Source organism: Lutra lutra, chromosome 15 (genome assembly GCF_902655055.1).
Source record: "Lutra lutra chromosome 15, mLutLut1.2, whole genome shotgun sequence".
Lineage (NCBI taxonomy): Eukaryota > Metazoa > Chordata > Mammalia > Carnivora > Mustelidae > Lutra > Lutra lutra.
This window is the reverse complement of record NC_062292.1, coordinates 5,783,434-5,800,872: the sequence shown is the minus strand read 5'-3', so window position 1 is coordinate 5,800,872 and position 17,439 is coordinate 5,783,434. Positions and strand designations below refer to the sequence as shown.

At 45.5% G+C, this 17,439-nt stretch overlaps 1 pseudogene; it reads left to right on the top strand.

Moving 5' to 3' along the window:
* LOC125085826 (uncharacterized) overlaps positions 1-17,439 on the top strand; it is a 49,495-nt pseudogene that overhangs the window by 9,432 nt on the left and 22,624 nt on the right.

Here is a 17,439-nt window from a genome sequence, read left to right as displayed (position 1 = left end):
GCATTTTTGCATATGCACAATTACAGGGTTTTGTTCTTACCCAAATGGGATCTATATAGTTCTGCAATTTGCTTTTCTTAATTTATATGTCATTCACATCCTTCCATGTAAAGACATACTGCATAAAATTTCGTAGCTAAGTAGCTGCCCACACTGTCTGATTCATTGATTGAGCCCATGTGCTTTAAACACCAAACAGACGCCAGGCCTGCAGCCAGGCAATTGAGGAGGCAACATTGAATCAAACACAGTCCCAGAGGAGATGAATGAGTAAATGCCTGTGGTCAGGGTGTTCAGGGCAGTGAGGACCTAGCTCACCCAGTTTGGTATTCAGCAGACCTCCCAGCCTGGGAGAGTATAGAAGTCTGTGTTTTCCTCAAGCACCATGGAAGTGCATGGACAGAATTGTCTTCATTCTATGATGTGTGTGTGTGTGTGTGTGTGTGTGTGTGTGTGTGTAGACTTTCGTATAGCAAACTTAGGTTCACAGCAAAACTGAGCAGAATATACTGTTTCCAAATACTCCTTGCCCCCAACTGTACAAAATGCCCCCCAATCCCGGCATTAAAGAGGTACGTTTGTAACACAGTGTACTTGCCCTTATTAGCCAAGGTCCCTAGTTGACATTAGGGTTCACTCTTAGTGTTGTACATCCTGTGGGTTTTGAGAAATGTATAATGACACGCATCCATCATTATGGTGCTATACAGAAGAGTTTAGCTGCCTTCAAAGTCCTCCCTATACTGCCCATTCATCCCCTCCCTACCTCCTAATGCCCGGCAAGCCCTAATCTTTCTGCTGTCTTCACAGTTTTGCCTTTTCCAGAATGTTATGTAATAGGGATCTACGGTATGTAGCATTTTTGGATTGGCTTCTTTCATTTAGAAATATGCATTCAAGTTCCTAAATATCTTCCCATGGCTTGCTAGCTCATTTCTTGTTAGCACTGAATGATACTCCGTTGTCTGGATGTGTTTACTTATCCATTCCCCTGCCGCAGTATATCTTGGTTGTGTCCAAGTTTTGGCAATTATGAATAAAGCTGCTGGAAATATCCATGTGGAGATTTTTGTGTGACAATAAGTTTTCAGTCCTTTGGGTAAATACCAAGGAGTACAATCATTGGGTTATATGGTAAGATTATGTTTAGTTTCGTAAAAAAAATCAAACTTCAAAAGTGGCACAGTGCAGTGCTTTTTGAAATGACCTAGTCTCACCCCGAGTGCTCCCTATATGAGGTGTGCCTTCAGAGACTCTAGAAAACTTTCCCGCTTGACCTATGTTTTCTCTCCAACTGAAGATGTCTCTCCCTCTGCCCTTATGTGTCATCTTCTTGGTTTGAGACTTTGAGCTCTGTCAAAATGCAAACCCCTATATGATTAGTAACAATTTTCATTGTCATCTATTAGCTGTACCTTGACGAGGAATAAACATTCTGAAAGTGTTTCGATAAAGCAACATGGAGTGGAGGTTAAAGGGAAGAACAGTGTCCATAACTGGTCCATATCCTTCCTCTCCTAGGAGTGTTTGCTGTATCCGGGGAGAGATCTGTCCAATCTAGTAAGTGGGGAAGGAGCTCACTGTGAAGAGGAGGAGTTCATGTCCTTGGGGAGCTCACCACCCAGCATGTACAAACAACTTCGATGTAACATGGTAAGTTCTATAATTGCAAAAAACCATTTATCGTTGATTTTCAAATCGTCTGCCTAGCTGTCAGTGAAAGTGTCAAATCATGTGTGGCCAGCTCTGAGGCAGAAAATACGGTTTGCGCTAACAGAGTAATAAAAACACCACAAAAGTTCAGTGGCGTGGCACCTGGGTGGCTCAGTCAGTTAGGCGTCTGCCTTTGGCTCTAATTGCCATCCCAGGGTCCTGGGATCGAGTCCCATATCGGGCTCCCTGCTCTGTGGAGAGCCTGCTTCTCCCTCTCCCTCTGTGTCTCTCTCTCTGTGTCTCTTGCAAATAAATAAATAAAATCTTAAAAAAAATAAAATTTCAGTGGTGAGCATGACTGACTCAGCGTGGAGGGTCTGAGAAGTCTTCACACAGGGGGCAAAATATGCCACCATATGCATGACTTTTCCTAGCACAGGGAGAGACCAAGATTTTAAAGTAGACAGGTCAGTGTGTGCAAAGGTGTCGAAGTGGGAAAGAGTATGGTCTGCTTGGAGAGACAACAAGTGGTTCAGAGTAGTGGGAGGAAAAGTCTGCTGGTGGAGGGAAAGGGCGTTGGTAGGAGAAAGGATTAAATGTGGCAGCATGTGAAGGACTTTCACGTGGAATTTCACAAGGAAATGGACCTGGTCCAGTAGGCCTGTGCTGTCCAGTAGGAGAGCCACTGACCACATACAGCTCTTGAGTACATGAAATGTGGCTAGAGCAACTGAGGGGCAGAATTTTTAAAATTTATAAATGAAAACGGTCTAAAATAAATGGCAGTAGATTGCATGTTGATTATATTTTAGATATGCTGGTTTAAATTAAAATTAATTTCACTTATTTCATTTTACTTTTAAAAATGAGGGTAGGGGGTGCCTGGGTAGCTCAGTGGGTTGAGGCTCTAACTCATGATTTTGGCTCAGGACATGATCTCAGTTATCATGAGATCAAGCCCTGAGCCAGGCTCCTTTCTCCGCACAGTGTCTGCTTAGACTTCCTCTCCCTCTCCCTCTGGCCCTCTCCCCTCTCCCCCAACTCTATCTCAAATAAATAAATAAACCTTTTTTTTTTTTTAATGAGGCTACTAGAACCTTTAAAATTACATATTCAGCTCATGTAATATTTATTTTGGACAGGTTGCTGTAGACAGTTGGGAACCATTGAGAGTTTTTGAGAGAGAAAAGAACGTGATTGAGTTGGGGTTTTATAATTACAAGGGGATGGCTTGGTGGGAGAGTTCACCCAGGAGTAAGGTGAATAACCAGTTAGAATACTATTGCTGTAGTTCTCTTAAGAGCCAGTAAGGACCTAAATAAGGTAGTAGCAATGGAAGTGGGGGGCTATATTGAAAATATATTTAGGAAAGGAAGTTAGCACAGCTTAGTAATGGCTCTAGGGGTGTGTTGTGCAATAAAGAATTTAACTTTTGTTCCTGGTTCCTGGGAGGTAACCTCAAAACCCTGGGAATCTCCCAAGTGATAGGAGTGTCATTGTTATTCATGGTGGACCCCTCCGACCACACCTGAGTTACGCTAATGAGGTGACTCATGGTGGACCCCTAGGTAGTCTCAGGATGGGGGCTGGCCATGCCAGAAAAACCAATCATTTGAGTGGGGGGGTTGGGGCTTTGAGATAAGTGATACCAGCCAGACCTCCTACCTTGGGGAGAGATGGAGGGGCCAGAGATAGAGGTCAGTCATGTGGCCAGTGATTCAAGCAATCATACCTGTACAATAAAACCCTAATAAAAACTCTGGACACTGAGGCCTGAGTGACCTTCTGCACATGGATGGGCTGGAAGGGTGTTGTGTCCTGAAGACACAGAAATTTCACATTTGGGACCCTCCCAGACCTTGTACTGTGGTCTCTTTGGGGGACTTGTCCTGATCTGTATCCTATATAATAAACCATAATCAGAAGTATAACACTTTCCTGAGTTCGGTGAGTCATTCTAGTGAATTATCAAACCAGAAGGGGTTATGGAAAACCCCTTAATTTTTAGCCAGTTGTGGTTGGCATCTGAAAATGAGAGCAGTCCTGTGGGAGGATGGGCCCTCAGCCTGTGGAAGTTAACCATACTCTGTTCAGCCAGTGTCAGGGTTGCATCACAGGGTGAAAGAGAACAGGTTGAGGATGGCTCCACAGTTTCTAACTTAAACATGAAGGGAACTCAGTAAGAGATGTGGGTCTGGGTCAGAGCCAGGGAGGACAGACTGAGCCCTATTCCTGTCAACTTTGATGAATCCCTTGTCTTCAGGGTTGAGATGTCTAGGAAGCTACACCGTTGGAGTTTGGGAGAGAATCTGGGCCACAGAAGAAGACTCAGGAGTGCCCCATATGCAGGATATTGAAATAGGAATTTTTCTGCCTTCGTGTCCTCTAAAGCCCTTGCTCCTTCCATCTGCTGTCCCCCGGCTAGACAGATCTTCTGTGCCTTTGCCTTTTCTACCAAAACTCCACCCAAGGGACTCCTCTTCACGCTCTTCCCACTCTGGCCTAAGGTGATCCCTAAAACTGTCTTCCCACCCAACTATGGAGCTGATGATCTGGCGAGGGTAGCTAACCAGGAGCCGGCCTGCCGTTCACTTCTGCCCTCCCCAATTTCCATCTGATAACCTGCTCCGTGACTCTTGCCCTTTTCACCTTGTCCCCTGGATGGGGAGGGCACAACTTGGAACCTTCGCAAGGTGGTTTGTCTTATCTCTTGTACGTTATATAACACGGTGAGCTAGTTCATTATTTTAAATACTTAAAAGTACTCTCTCCACCCAACATGGGGCTCGAACTCATAACCCTGAAATGAAGAGTCACATGCTCCATCGACTGAGCCAGCAGGCACCCCCAGAATCTGAATTTTTAACAAGATCACTAGGTGATTCGAATGCACAGTAAAGTTTGAGAAGCACTGCTCAGAGAACTTCGGGTAGTTTCGTGAAACACTATTATGATGCCAGGGAAATTAAACTTCAATCCCATTGTACACACTGGCCGCTTGGTGAGGACTCTCCATGTCGTGGTGAGCATTTCTAATGAGCTGCTGGAGAGAAGAGTCTCCCTCTGGCTCAAGCACGTTCTCCCACCTCAGAACTGGAGAAGAATCTGGAGAGAGTTACCTTCGCTCAGCACAATGGTGCGGAGATGGGCTGTGCATTCAGGGTGGCCCTGAGCAAAGTGAACCCAGTTTCTTGATGCTTTGATTTCTTGGAATGGAGTTTGGGAAAGAAATGTGGTCCATGAGCAACAAGACCCACCCATCACTGCCTGAACATCAGGACTGTTTTAGAGCCCAGTGCATTCCTTCTTTTAATGGCTTAAGAAAACACCTTTGCCTGGATTCAGAATTCAGATTTTCTTTCTTTGGGTTTCAGCTCTTAATGGTTTTGCCTGGGATTTCGATGTGTACCTTTTTTCGAATTAAGTGCCTTCAGATTTGGGTGTTAATGGTTTGGTTTGCTACTTGGAGCTGTAGTTATCCCATGACTCCGGGGAACCAGGAGCTCGTGGAAAGTGCACTGATTAAGAAGTGTGGGTTATAGTTTCTTGCTGAGCCTCATATTAATTTCCTGGGGCTGCACTAATAATACCTCACCACAATTTGAAGACTTAAAGCAACAGAAATTTGTTCTCCCACAGTTCCAGAGGATAGAATTGGGAAATCAGTCTGTCTGCAGGATGTGCTCCCTCTGAAAGTTCTAGAGAAGAACGCTTCCTTGACTCTTCCATATCCGGTGGCCCTCGCTGTTCCTTGGCTTTAGGCTATGGAACTCCTGTCTCTGCCTCTTGTCTTCAGGTGGCCTCGTCTGTCTCTGTGTCTTCTCTTCTATCTCTTATAAGGACATTTGTCATTGGATTTGGGTCCATCAGAGTCCAGGATGATCTCTTCTTGAGATCTTTAACTTCATCATGGCTTCAAAGATTTTTTTCCCCAAATAGAGTTACATTCACAGATTCTTGTGGTTAGGACATAGATTCTGGAAGAGCCTTCCGTCAATACACTACAGACCCTAGCAAGCTGTGTGGCTCTGGACAGGACCACTAAGGCTCAGGTGTCCCATCTATGAGACCTCTTTAACTGGAGTGCTGATATTTGGTGACTCCCAGAGTCGTTTACTTGAGAGCTCTGTCCCCGGGCAGAATGGGACAAACGACGAAAACACTCTCGAGTACTTCTATTTTTTAAAGTTATCCTTTAAAATCTTTTAATCCTATGGTTTTCTGTTTTCACATTGATTAATTAAGCAAATATTTGACTGGGGCACAATTCTCAGCAAGGTGTTGGAATGCAGTGATGAACAAAATAGTGAGATTCCTGCCCTCACAGAGCTTGCATTCCATTAAGCTCATATTTTATGCTACTGGAGAAGAGAGGCGATAAAGAAATAACAAATTCTTAAGCTAATGAGATAGCACCACGTGCCATAAAGGAAATAGGGTGATGGAGAGAGATACCATATAGGCTGACCAGGAGGTCTGGTCTCTGGCTTGGGGAAGATCATAGTCTTCCATTGTTCTGTGCCGCTGAGAACCACCCCTTCCCCCCCCCCCGCCCCCACCCCGCCCTAGTGCTGTGTCTGGTCTGGGCACTGAATGTGGTCCAACTCAAACAGGTCCATTGAAGACCGTCTTGCACTATGCCATGTGTAAAAGAAATCCAAACATGGCTCCAAATCACTTTAAAAATAATAAGCACTGGGTGTTATATTCAACTGATCGATCATTGAACTCTACCTCGGAAGCCAACAATACACTGTATGTCAACTAATTGAACATAAATTAAGTTCAATTTAATTTAAAAATTGTTAGAGAAAAAAAATGTAGATCTTCACTCTAGGTTTTCTGGAAGTCACAATACAGATGTTTAGGTGAAAAATTCGCAGGAAAAAAATTCTCAAACTTTCTCATGTGTTGCAGCCAAGTTCCACACACCTGCCAGCCTCAGCTTCTCCTCTCTCTGTTGCTGTCCTTTCATACCCTCCACCCCAGGGCTGCCTCACGAGGACCCCTTCAAAAAGCCTGACCTGTCCATGTCTGCCCCTTTCCCACTGCCCCCTGGTGAGCGTGTTTCCCTCTGATTTCTCCTCCCGCAACAAGCACCCTGCTCGGTACAAATGGAGCCTCTCATCCCACTGCACATCCCTTAAGATGGCCACGGAGAGAAAACGCAGGAGATATTTACAGGGACTCGGTAGGCTGGTCCCAACATTCCCTCACATTTATTTCATTTTTACTATGTGCCATGGCCTGTGCTACTCTGTGAAGCAGGTAATGTTCTTATCCTCATTCCCAAAAATGGGGAAACCAAGGCTCAAAAAGGCCCTAGACCCTGTCTAAATTCACAGAGCTGTAAAGTGGCAAAGAGAGGATTTGCACGGAAGAAGCATGACTGGGGGCTCCAGTGAATTCACTGGGACTGGTGAGGCCATCAGCGCTGCGGGGGAAAAGCAGGCGGAAGGACAGGCCCTTGGCTTTGGGAGCCATACGGGTAAAGCTAAGTGACCGGTACTCTGTGTTCAAACTCCCAGTTTATTCCTGAGGTTAAATATAGAAGTTGCTCGTTTTCTATTTCCCTTCCTTCTTTGTTCAACTGTCAACTTTCATTTTTAGAATTCAATATGCCAACGTCTTCCTGAAGAAATGCAAAATGAGAGGTGGCGATACCTACAGGAGACGCAGCATCAGAACTGAAGCTCTGGGAGCTTCATAGCTTTGCCGGGTTCCTTTGGCGACTTCTGTCCCTAGCAGTTGGAGCTGACGGCTTGGGGAGCACCCTGGGGCGAAAGAGGGTTCAGACTGTGGGTCCGATGCACACTAACTGGGGGGAGGGGTGCCCAAAGGCTTCATGTCCCCTGACTTTGTTAGGTTCTTAGCAGCAGTACCTATGATAGGGAATAAACGCTGCTCTCTTCCTCTTGGGGAGAAAGAGCTGACCCCAACCCATATCAATAGGGCAGTCATTGGTGCCCCGGGATTATCACAAAGTTTAGCTAAGACCTACTCCTGACGGTCCGTCTCCATGGTCAACTGGGAACAGCTTTCGGACAAGGTTTTTATTCGTAGAATGATGACCAAGAAAGCAGCCCACCCCGGTTGAGCCTCCCTGGAGAGCCGGTGCGGCTTCTAACACTGCCTTACTCTTGCTGGTTCTCTCCCAACACCCCCGGCATTCTGGACTCAGGCTCCTTTTGGCCTCTATGGCACAATCCTGATTTGTTTTTTATAGTCAAGGCCTGGTATCTGGAAACATTACAGGCCTGACTTACAAAAGAAAGACAGTTTTAGAATCCTTTGTGATCATTCTCCAGACCAAAAGACTGGCTTCCTATGACCCAGAAACCAGGGCCAAAAAGGTTTTTCTCTCGCTGCCTTTCTTTCGCTGTTGCTCCCCTACAGGGCAACACGGACCCAGTCCTTCCCACACACCGCATTTGCGTTACCATAATAAAGTCACTGATCCTCGTGTGACATCATTCACACAGCAGTGTTATCCTTTGGGTCCTTTTGATATTAGAAGGGGATTTTCCTCTTGGTGCCAGAAAGACTTCAGCTCTAGTCTTCTTTCTTCCCATAGATGCAAAGACCTCTTCTCCCTTAGGCTAAGGCTGCACAGCCTCTTTCCCCCACTTCACAGATCGGGAGAAAGCAGAAGTGCATGAACCTAACCTCCCGTCCTTCCCAAGAGAACTTGATCCCTGCCTTCCCCTCACCGTGTCATCCACTACCCAGCCCCCCGGGCAGCAGGCATGACTCAGAGGACAGTGACTCCAACTCTAGCACTTGCTCATTCGAGCCATTCAGAGCATGGCAGACCTAAGATGACAATTCAGGCCAGCAGAAAGGGCTTGTATTAAATCCTAGAAGGAATGGCTGCTTCTCTTAATTTCCCGTGGGGTGTGAGCAGAAAAATGCATTGTGGTTGCTGACCACAGAAGGAATCAGCTTTAGGATGAAGCTTCAACTTGGATGGCAAAGAGCAAAGTTAGAAAGAGATAATCAAGGGGCGCCTGGGTGGCTCAGTGGGTTAAGCCTCTGCCTTCGGCTCAGGTCATGATCTCAGGGTCCTGGGATCGAGCCCCACATCGGGCTCTCTGCTCAGTGGGGAGCCTGCTTCCACCCTCCCTCCCCGGCTGCCTCTCTGCCTACTTGTGATCTCTCTCTGTCAAATAAATAATTTTTATTTTTATTTTTTTAAAGAAAGAGACATCGATAACATAAATTTCCACCACAGAAACAGCCAGTTGTGGTGACCTGTTCTACATTCCGTTGACTAGTGAATGTGCTCGTCATTTTTACCAGTGTGTGTCAAGATTTCTGGTTTTGTTGTTGTTGTTCTGTTGTTTGGGTTATGGGTTTGTTGCTTTGTTGGTTTGTTTCCTTGTGAAAAGGTCTTACTCTGCCCTGTACTTTGGTCTTGTCCCACCTCAGGAAGCCTGTCACTGTCTCAAATCAGTTATTCAAGTAGAGCCCCGGGAATCAGATCTGTTTTTACTTCTCCTGCATCATCTCCAGAACTTAGTCGTCAGAAAGTCTATTAATTCTAACCTCCAACGTATCTTCATCCTCCACTCTGTACCTCCGTCTCCATTGCCAACATCTTATTCCATTGTCTCTCACATAAAATCTGCAGTAGGCTTCTACCTGGTTTCCCTTCTCACTGGCTGGCCTTCCTATAATCCATCATCCAGGCAGAACTCAGAATGATCTTCTTCTTAAAGCATAGGTCATGTTATTCATCTGAAAACTTTCTAGTGCTTTCTCCTTTACAAAAAATCCAAGTATCTCATAATTATATGAACGACGATGCCAGTCTAATAAAAATCTCAAATAAAAGTTCATTTCTCTTTCACACAACAGACAATCCTGCCCCGTGAGGCTGTTTGGAGACCCAGTTCCCTTCCATCTTCTCACTGCCCCTTCCACAGGCTCGCATTCTGTCTTCATTCGCAAGGTCGGTCCCTCAAGGGATGGGGAAAGAGAGGAAGTCAAAGACGAGCACTTTCCCTTCAACCGAGTGAGGTGGGTGTCGTGCCCATCGCCTCTGTTCGTATTCCACGGGCAATGACTTCGGTGGTATGGCCACACCTCACCACAGAGAAGTCAGGGAAGCTTCGTGTCTGGCTAAGTGCTCCCGTAAAACTCTTTTGCCGAGGAAGAAAAGGGAGAAGATGTGGGGAGGGTGACCAGCCGTGCGCTGTACTTGGTGTGGCCTTCAAGGCTTAGATGGCTTGGCCCCTGCAGCTCCTGAAACAGCCCTCCTACCTCTCTCCTAGTTCACTGAGGACGAGCTGCGGAGGCTTCCTTTCTGCTCCTCAAACATCCTGAACTCATGCCTGCCTTAAACCCTTTGTACTCGCTCACTCGCTCTCCCTCAGCCTGGAACCCTCCGGCGATCCTCGCAGCTGGGCTCCTTCTGAATCCCCAGGTAGCAGTGGGGAGTCTCTTCCTCTGACAGACGCTCCTTCTCTAATCGCCCTTCCAGAACCGTCCCACCTCTTCGCCGTCAGTGGCTCTAACTCTGCTGCGTTTTCTTCACAATGCGTGAGATCATTTACTTGTTTTCACATTGGCTGTCTCCCTCCCTGGACATCTCACTGGAGTTCCGTGAAGTTAGGGGCTTTGTTTCTCTTGTTCTTGTTTACTGAGGTTACAACCTCAGTTACAACCAAGAATATTGTAGAGACATGGTAGGTGCCCAAATAATCCTTTTAAAAGTAACTTGAGGGGTGCCTGGGTGGCTCAGTTGGTTGTGTCTGCCTTTGGCTTAGGTCATGGTCCCAGGGTCCCACATTGCGCTCCCCACACAGCAGAGAGACTGGTTCTCCCTCCTGCTCTGCCCCTCCCTCCCCCCACCAGTAGTGCTCTACCAAACGCTCTTTCTCACTCTCTCAGATAAATGAATAAGATCTTTTTTAAAAAAGTAGATTGAATGAAAAGATTCTAAGCAATATCTCCCCATCTCATCTTTGTGCAATTATCTTTCAGATCAACACTTAAGACTTTGCGTTTTTCCCTTCTAATTTTATTTTGTCAGATTTGGCTCACTTGCCTGAATCTATAGATCCCTCTTGGGATTCGATTCTGGACCTGCCCACTCCCTGGCCTAGCATCAGGACCTGCGGGTCCTCCCAGCCTCTCATGCAAGTTGCTGTCGGCCTCTTGCGCTGTGTCAATGAGCACTCACCATTCCCAGGGTCTTTGTGTTTCCTTTTCATTTAATCTCCCACTTGAATATGTGTCCCCACAGTTTCTACGCTGGTTTACAAGCAGGAATTGTGTGTCTTGAGGGGTGATGAACCAGGATTCAGGAGATGTGAGAGCCAGCCCCAGTGCCGCTTTGTCAGAGTCATTCCCCTTCTTGGGGTCTTCATTTTCACATATGTAAAATAGAGGGGGAAATGCCTTCTCTGCTTGCCTCACAGAACTGTTACAAGGATCAGATAACAGCATATATAAACATGCCATGGAATGGTCCCAGATTCTACTGAAGTAGATGGTAGTACTCCAGGACGCCAGGCCAGATGACAGGAGTCAGGGAGACACTGTGCAATGTGGGAGACTGTTGGGGAGCCTGTGTCCAAAATCACCAGCTCCCCCCACCTTATTTCTGTACACAGTAGGGTGTCTTGGCCTTTTCCCTCCAGTCTTCGTGTCAAGCATAGAGACATCTCCTCAGAGAAGACATCAAAAAAATCCCTTTGTGCAAGACGACGAAAGAATGGCCTTGATAAAAAGGGAACCAGTGTACCCCAGGGCCTTATCACTGCACATGTTGAAGTTTCTCCAAAATTGCAAAAGAGGATTGCACTCCTAACTACAACAACAACAAATCCTTAGAATCTTCTTTTCATATGTTCTTAAGAGCTCAAATAAATGACGGTTATACCCCAAATCTGCGTGTGTTTAACTCTCCAAATCCTTGAGCCCATCCTGACCATCATCCTTTGCGTTCTTCTCTCCGGCACTCTGATCCTTCCACGTGAACCAGTGAAGCCAGACCTGGGTGCCCTGCATTCTTCCCTCACCGTTATCTTGTCGGATACTGGAAATTACAGGCACTGAGTTGGCTGTTGACAAATGGGTGCACACTGCAAGAGAAGGAGGCTGAAGAGTGCTCATAACACTGGTGTTTCCTACCTATTACATTGATCTGTTGCCTTTTAGATGAAAAGAAACTGAGGCCCAGACACAGCGGCGAGGAAGGGAACAGACACCGGGACTACAGCAGGCACAGAGTTTGAGAGTATTTTTAGTTACACTTCATCCTCCCCATGACTGGGAATGGATGTCCTCCAAGCCCCCCAGTTGTCTAATCTTCATGTCTCTATTTTGTAGACGTAGCTTCCACTCTTGTGTGGTTCTCTTGAGCTTGGGCATAGTAATTCCTAGTCTAGCCATTGGTGAAAACTCCGCGAATAGCTCACCTATGGGCCGGTTGTCTCCTTCGTGTCTCACCTGCGGCCTCTTCAGTAACATCGGGATAGGAATCCTCAGCTGAACTGAGCGCTGAGGTTAGCGGCAAGCACAGGGCACCTCGGGTGTTCCTATACCCCAAATCTTTGGCCTCTCACCCATGGCTTAGTAGTGAAAACAGTCCCCATCTCCTGCCCTCCAACCCCTCTAGCTTGTATGTCATTGTGAAAGAGAGCAGGGTTTTTTGTTTTGTTTTGCTTTGTTTTTTGTTTGTTTGTTTTGTAAATCTCTTTTAGAAGTTTTCCAAGCTCTGCGTTAGCATACAGCAAAGACGAAAGCCCTAAAGTGACTGAGATCATTTGTTCAGGCTGAGAGGTGACCTGGATGTGTAAGGGTCTGGGCACTTCAGCCACATGGCAGTGACCGGCCTCTAGCCCTCCCGAGGTCAGAGCTTTCAGAGCGTCGGAAATGATCCTGCTCTGGTTTAGCGGAGCGAACACTGGGCAGCCTACAAGGTGCCGTACGCCACAGTGATCTGAAGGACACAGAACAGGTGCAAAGCACTTGCGCTGCTGTGGGTGGACAGACGCAAAAAGAGACCATAGTGCAGTGACAGGTTGAACAGTGCTGGGGAGGATGAAACGAGCGCTCTTAGCCCAGCGTGGTGAGAGCAGGGCTTCCTAGAGGACCGGACACCCAAACTGAAGCCTAAAGCGTGCATAGGAGAATGCACAGAGAGAAGAAGGCATTCTGTCATACAGGCTCAGAGGTGCAAAACCACATGGTGTATTCAGATGCGACCAACGGTTCTGCATCCGCAGAAGCAGAAACCAGCCCTCGAGCTGCAGCCGCAGGAAGGCGGGGGGGAAGGGGGGCAGATCACAGAGAACCTTGTGTAGGTTCTCAGGCACTTGGTTTTGTGTCCCAAAGACCATGGGAAGCCAGAAACGTTTTCAGCAGGGAGGGACAGGGTCAGACTTTATTAGTCTTGCCACGCATCTTAATTTCGAATGAACTCTTTGTTATTTGAGTTTTCTGCTTAGGAAACATTCGCACGTACGGAATTTCGTAACTGAGGGTCATTACCAAGATGTGATGTGGCTTTTGTGCTTGCCGTCTTGAATGAACTGTGTGCTGCTAGTTGGGGAGGTTTTTTTGCTTTGTTTTGTTCTGTTGTGCCTGGATCCAGGGGCCCAGGAACACATCTGTTCGTGGCACACAGCCCAGGGCCCCGTTCTTCGTGTGCTAGGGACCTTCGACTTCAAAGCTGAGATGAGTAGCTCCCTTTTCCACTGTACAGTCCTTACACTGAGGGTCTTTAGATAGATTTTTTTTTTCCTTTCTCAAACTGTGAGGAGTATTGGACAGCTTTATAAAAAATGCTGGTCTCCTAAAATCAAGAATTTAAAACATTTTACTTAGTCCTGAATTTCTCTGGGAGATAAAAATGTGCTGATAATTTTCTTGGAATGAGAGACATGCTTGCTGTGATAAAAAGAGTTGTTTGCTAATTCTTGAAGAATTTTCTCTCTGAAGCTCTGAAAGTGGACACAAAAGCCCTCAAATGGCTGGAGAAGAAGTTTCCTTTTCAAAATTCCCCATGAACAATTCTGAATGACCAGGGTTTGGATCCTTATGAAAATCCACCTTCATTTAATAGTTATTTAAATCTGAAGAGTCTTGGGAAAATGAGGACTCCCCAGGTGCTCATGAGGAAAACTTGTACTCGGTGCTCACTTCTCTTGAGGGAAGAACTCTTAATAAATAGATTTTTCTCCTCCAGAATCTGCTGAGACACATCTGTCCAGAAGCACTTTAAAAGATGCTCAACATCACTTGGCATCAGGTAAATTCAAATGAAGACCACAGTGAGATATCAAATCACACCAGTCAGAATGTCTAGTATCAAAAACACAAGAAATAACAAGTGCTGGTGAGGATGCAGAGGAAACGGAGCTCTCCTACCCTGCTGGTGGGCATGCAGGCTGCTGCAGCCACTGGAAAACAGCATGGAGGTTCCTCAAAAAGGTGAAAATAGAGCTACCCCAGGACCCAGCAACCGCACTACTGGGTATTTATCCCAAAGATAGAAATAGAGATTCTGGGGCGCCTGGGTGGCTCAGTGGGTTAAGCCGCTGCCTTTGGCTCAGGTCATGATCCCAGGGTCCTGGGATCGAGTCCCGCATCGGACTCTCTGCTCAGCAGGGAGCCTGCTTCCTCCTGTCTCTCTGCCTGCCTCTCTGCCTGCTTGTGATCTCTCTCTGTCAAATAAATAAATAAAATCTTTAAAAAAAAAAAGAAATAGAGATTCTAAGGGGCACCTGTACCCCAATGTTTGTAGCAGCAATGTCCACAGTAGCCAAACCATGGAAAGAGCCCAGATATCCATACAGCCATCAAAAGATGGTTGGAGGGGCGCCTGGGTGGCTCAGTGGGTTAAGCCTCTGCCTTCGGCTCAGGTCATGGTCTCAGGGTCCTGGGATCGAGCCCCACATCGGGCTCTCTGCTCAGCGGGGAGCCTGCTTCCCTTCCTCCTCTCTCTCTGCCTGCTTCTCTGCCTACTTGTGATCTCTGTCTGTCAAATAAATAAATAAAATCTTAAAAAAAAAAGATGGTTGGAGAAAGAAGATGTGAGATGTGTGTGTGTGTGTGTGTACACAGATATAGATAAAATAGAATATTACTCAGCCATCCAAAAGAATGAAATCTTGCCATTTGCAATGACGTGGATAGAACTAGAGGGCATTATGCTAAGCAAAATAAGTCAATCAGAAAAAGACAAATACGTGATTTCACTCATCTGTGGAATTTAAGAATCAAACAGATGACAATAAAGGAAGAAAAGGAAAAGTAAAATAAGATGAAAAATGAGAGGGAAATAAACCATAAGAAATTCTTAGGGAACAAACTGAGGGTTGCTGGAGGGGGAAGTGGGTGGCGGGGATAGGGTGATTGGGGGATGGGCATTAAGGGGGGCACTTGATGTGATGGGCACTGGGTTTTATATACAATTGATGAATCACCAAATTCTACCCCTGAAACTAACAATACACTGTATATTAGCTAAACTTAATTTAAAAAGTGAAAGAAAAGAATCTTTTTTGTTTTATTAGTGGATACCTGTTGTTGTTACTGTGTTTTGCCTGCACAACATTGCATATCCCACTCCTATAAGTAGCCCCCTCTCTCCTTTGGAGAAATGTTCTCCCACTCTCTAGTCCTTCAAAGAATCTCACCTTCCTGGTCATAAGTGGACCTGCCATCTTCCTGGCCACAGTGATTCGGTCAAAGATGGGCACATGACTCCCTGTGGGTCAGTCACAGCCTTTCCTCATTGTTCTCATGAGTAAGGCCTTTCACCTCTCTTGTCACATAAGCAGGAAAATTGTGATTCCTGGACTGCTAGTGTCTTTATTCCTGCCTTGTCGAGACAGTCTGTCCTCGCGGGGAGAAAAATATATATGTCAAAAATAAGTAGATGTGAGTGATGGACATAGAGAGACTCTGACCACATTAAACCCATATTTTCCCTCAGTTCCTAGAGCTCTTCTTCCAACTTATGAGCTACCCCAGGATCTTTCTAATAAACTACCTTCATCCCCTCTTTTTTTTTTTTCCAGCTAGTCTGAGTTAGCTTTCTGTCATTTGCAACCAAAAGATTTTTGACTAATATCCGTGCCAAAGGAAAAACTTCAGCTGGGACTTCATGTCTCTCTGTCATGAAGGAGTGAGAAAAGCCAGTTTCCAGGACCATAGCAGCAACAACAAGAGGCTATGGGGGAGGAGGGATGCTAGTAGATCTATTATAAATGAATTCCACAGAGTTAATAAAAGATCTTTTATAAGAACCGTGGTAAACAGAAGTCACCATATCTATCTTTCTGGCTTTGTTCTGCTGGAGACTGATCATCTCCAGAAAAAAACAAAATGAACCAGGAAGAATGCATTGTTGCTGGGCTGTTGGGCAAGATATGTAAACAAAATATAAGAACACACCTCCTGAGAGCAAGGTTTGTATTTAAAAATTGTTGTAATACAAGAGACTATAGAGTTTTCTCTGTTTTTGTTTGTTTGTGTTTTTTTTTTTTTGTCTTGTTTTATTTTGCTTTGTTTTAAAGAGAAGGTGGGGAGGGAAGAAGGAAGGGGGAAAGAGAGAGAAAGAGATTGATTAATCTTTTTACCACCAAAGACCAGGGAATGGACTGTTTGGTTGCACATTTCAGTGACATAATATTTGCTCAATAATGAGAAAATGACTTCACTGTATCTCTGTAGTATCAGAGTCTGACCTGACTTCAGAAGAGACTTGTAACTCAATGGTGGTCAGAAGCACACTTTAAAATAGCTTTAAATCAAAGAAGGCATGTGCCTCATTCTCACTTGGTCCCAAAGAAGAAGCCTGAGATTTTCTCCACATGGTCTGCATAGAAGTCTGCCCTGAAAATGTAATAGGACAAGGTCTACACTTGAAAAACATACAGGAACACTCAGCACTTCTAAATAAAGATCTCCTAATGCACTTCAATTTGATTTGCCAAAAGTGAATTCATACATGGCTTTTTAAGAAGACACCTCATGAACAATGCGAGGAACACCTCTATCCAATACCTTGAGTCCTGGAAATTTGGTACCAGAGGTATCCCCTTGGATGTGGGCCACGAGATGGCATGTCAGGCCAACACACTGCCCTTCTCAGGAACGGGCCTGCTAGCCGTGGCTTTACCTCCTGCCATGTTTTGTGAGTCATCTCAGACCACGTGACAAGCTTTCAGGAAATGCTTAAAACCAAATTCAACAGAAAATCTTTCTCTTAAATGGTGTGATAAGTATTATTAGGATGTATCTGTCAAGATTTCTCAGAAGCTTTCCAAAACCTAGTTAAGCCTAGTTCTTTATTTCATGAATTTTGATTTCATGAATTGATTTTGTATATAAAAATATGTCTTCTACATTAGGTAAATGGGAATCGATAGGGTGCAAACATAAGATAACATTTCCCCCCCACAAGTGCCTAATTCTAATCCATCCTATAGGTTTCATCCTTCTCTGCTTTTTGAATAAAATCTGGATCCATAATTTCTTTGGTCATTTGACTAAATATATGGACTTCTGTTCACTTTTTACCTTCAAATAGGCTTATTTCTAGAATTAAAATAGTGATTCTTTTATAATGATCAAAATATGAACAATAGGGGTGCCCGGGTGGCTCAGTGGGTTAAAGCCTCTGCCTTTGGCTCAGGTCGTAATCCCAGGGCCCTGGGATCGAGCCCTGCATCGGGCTCTCTGCTCAGCGGGGAGCCTGCTTCTTCCTCTCTCTCTCTGCCTGCCTCTCCACCTACTTATGATCTCTCTCTCTGTGTCAAATAAGTAAAT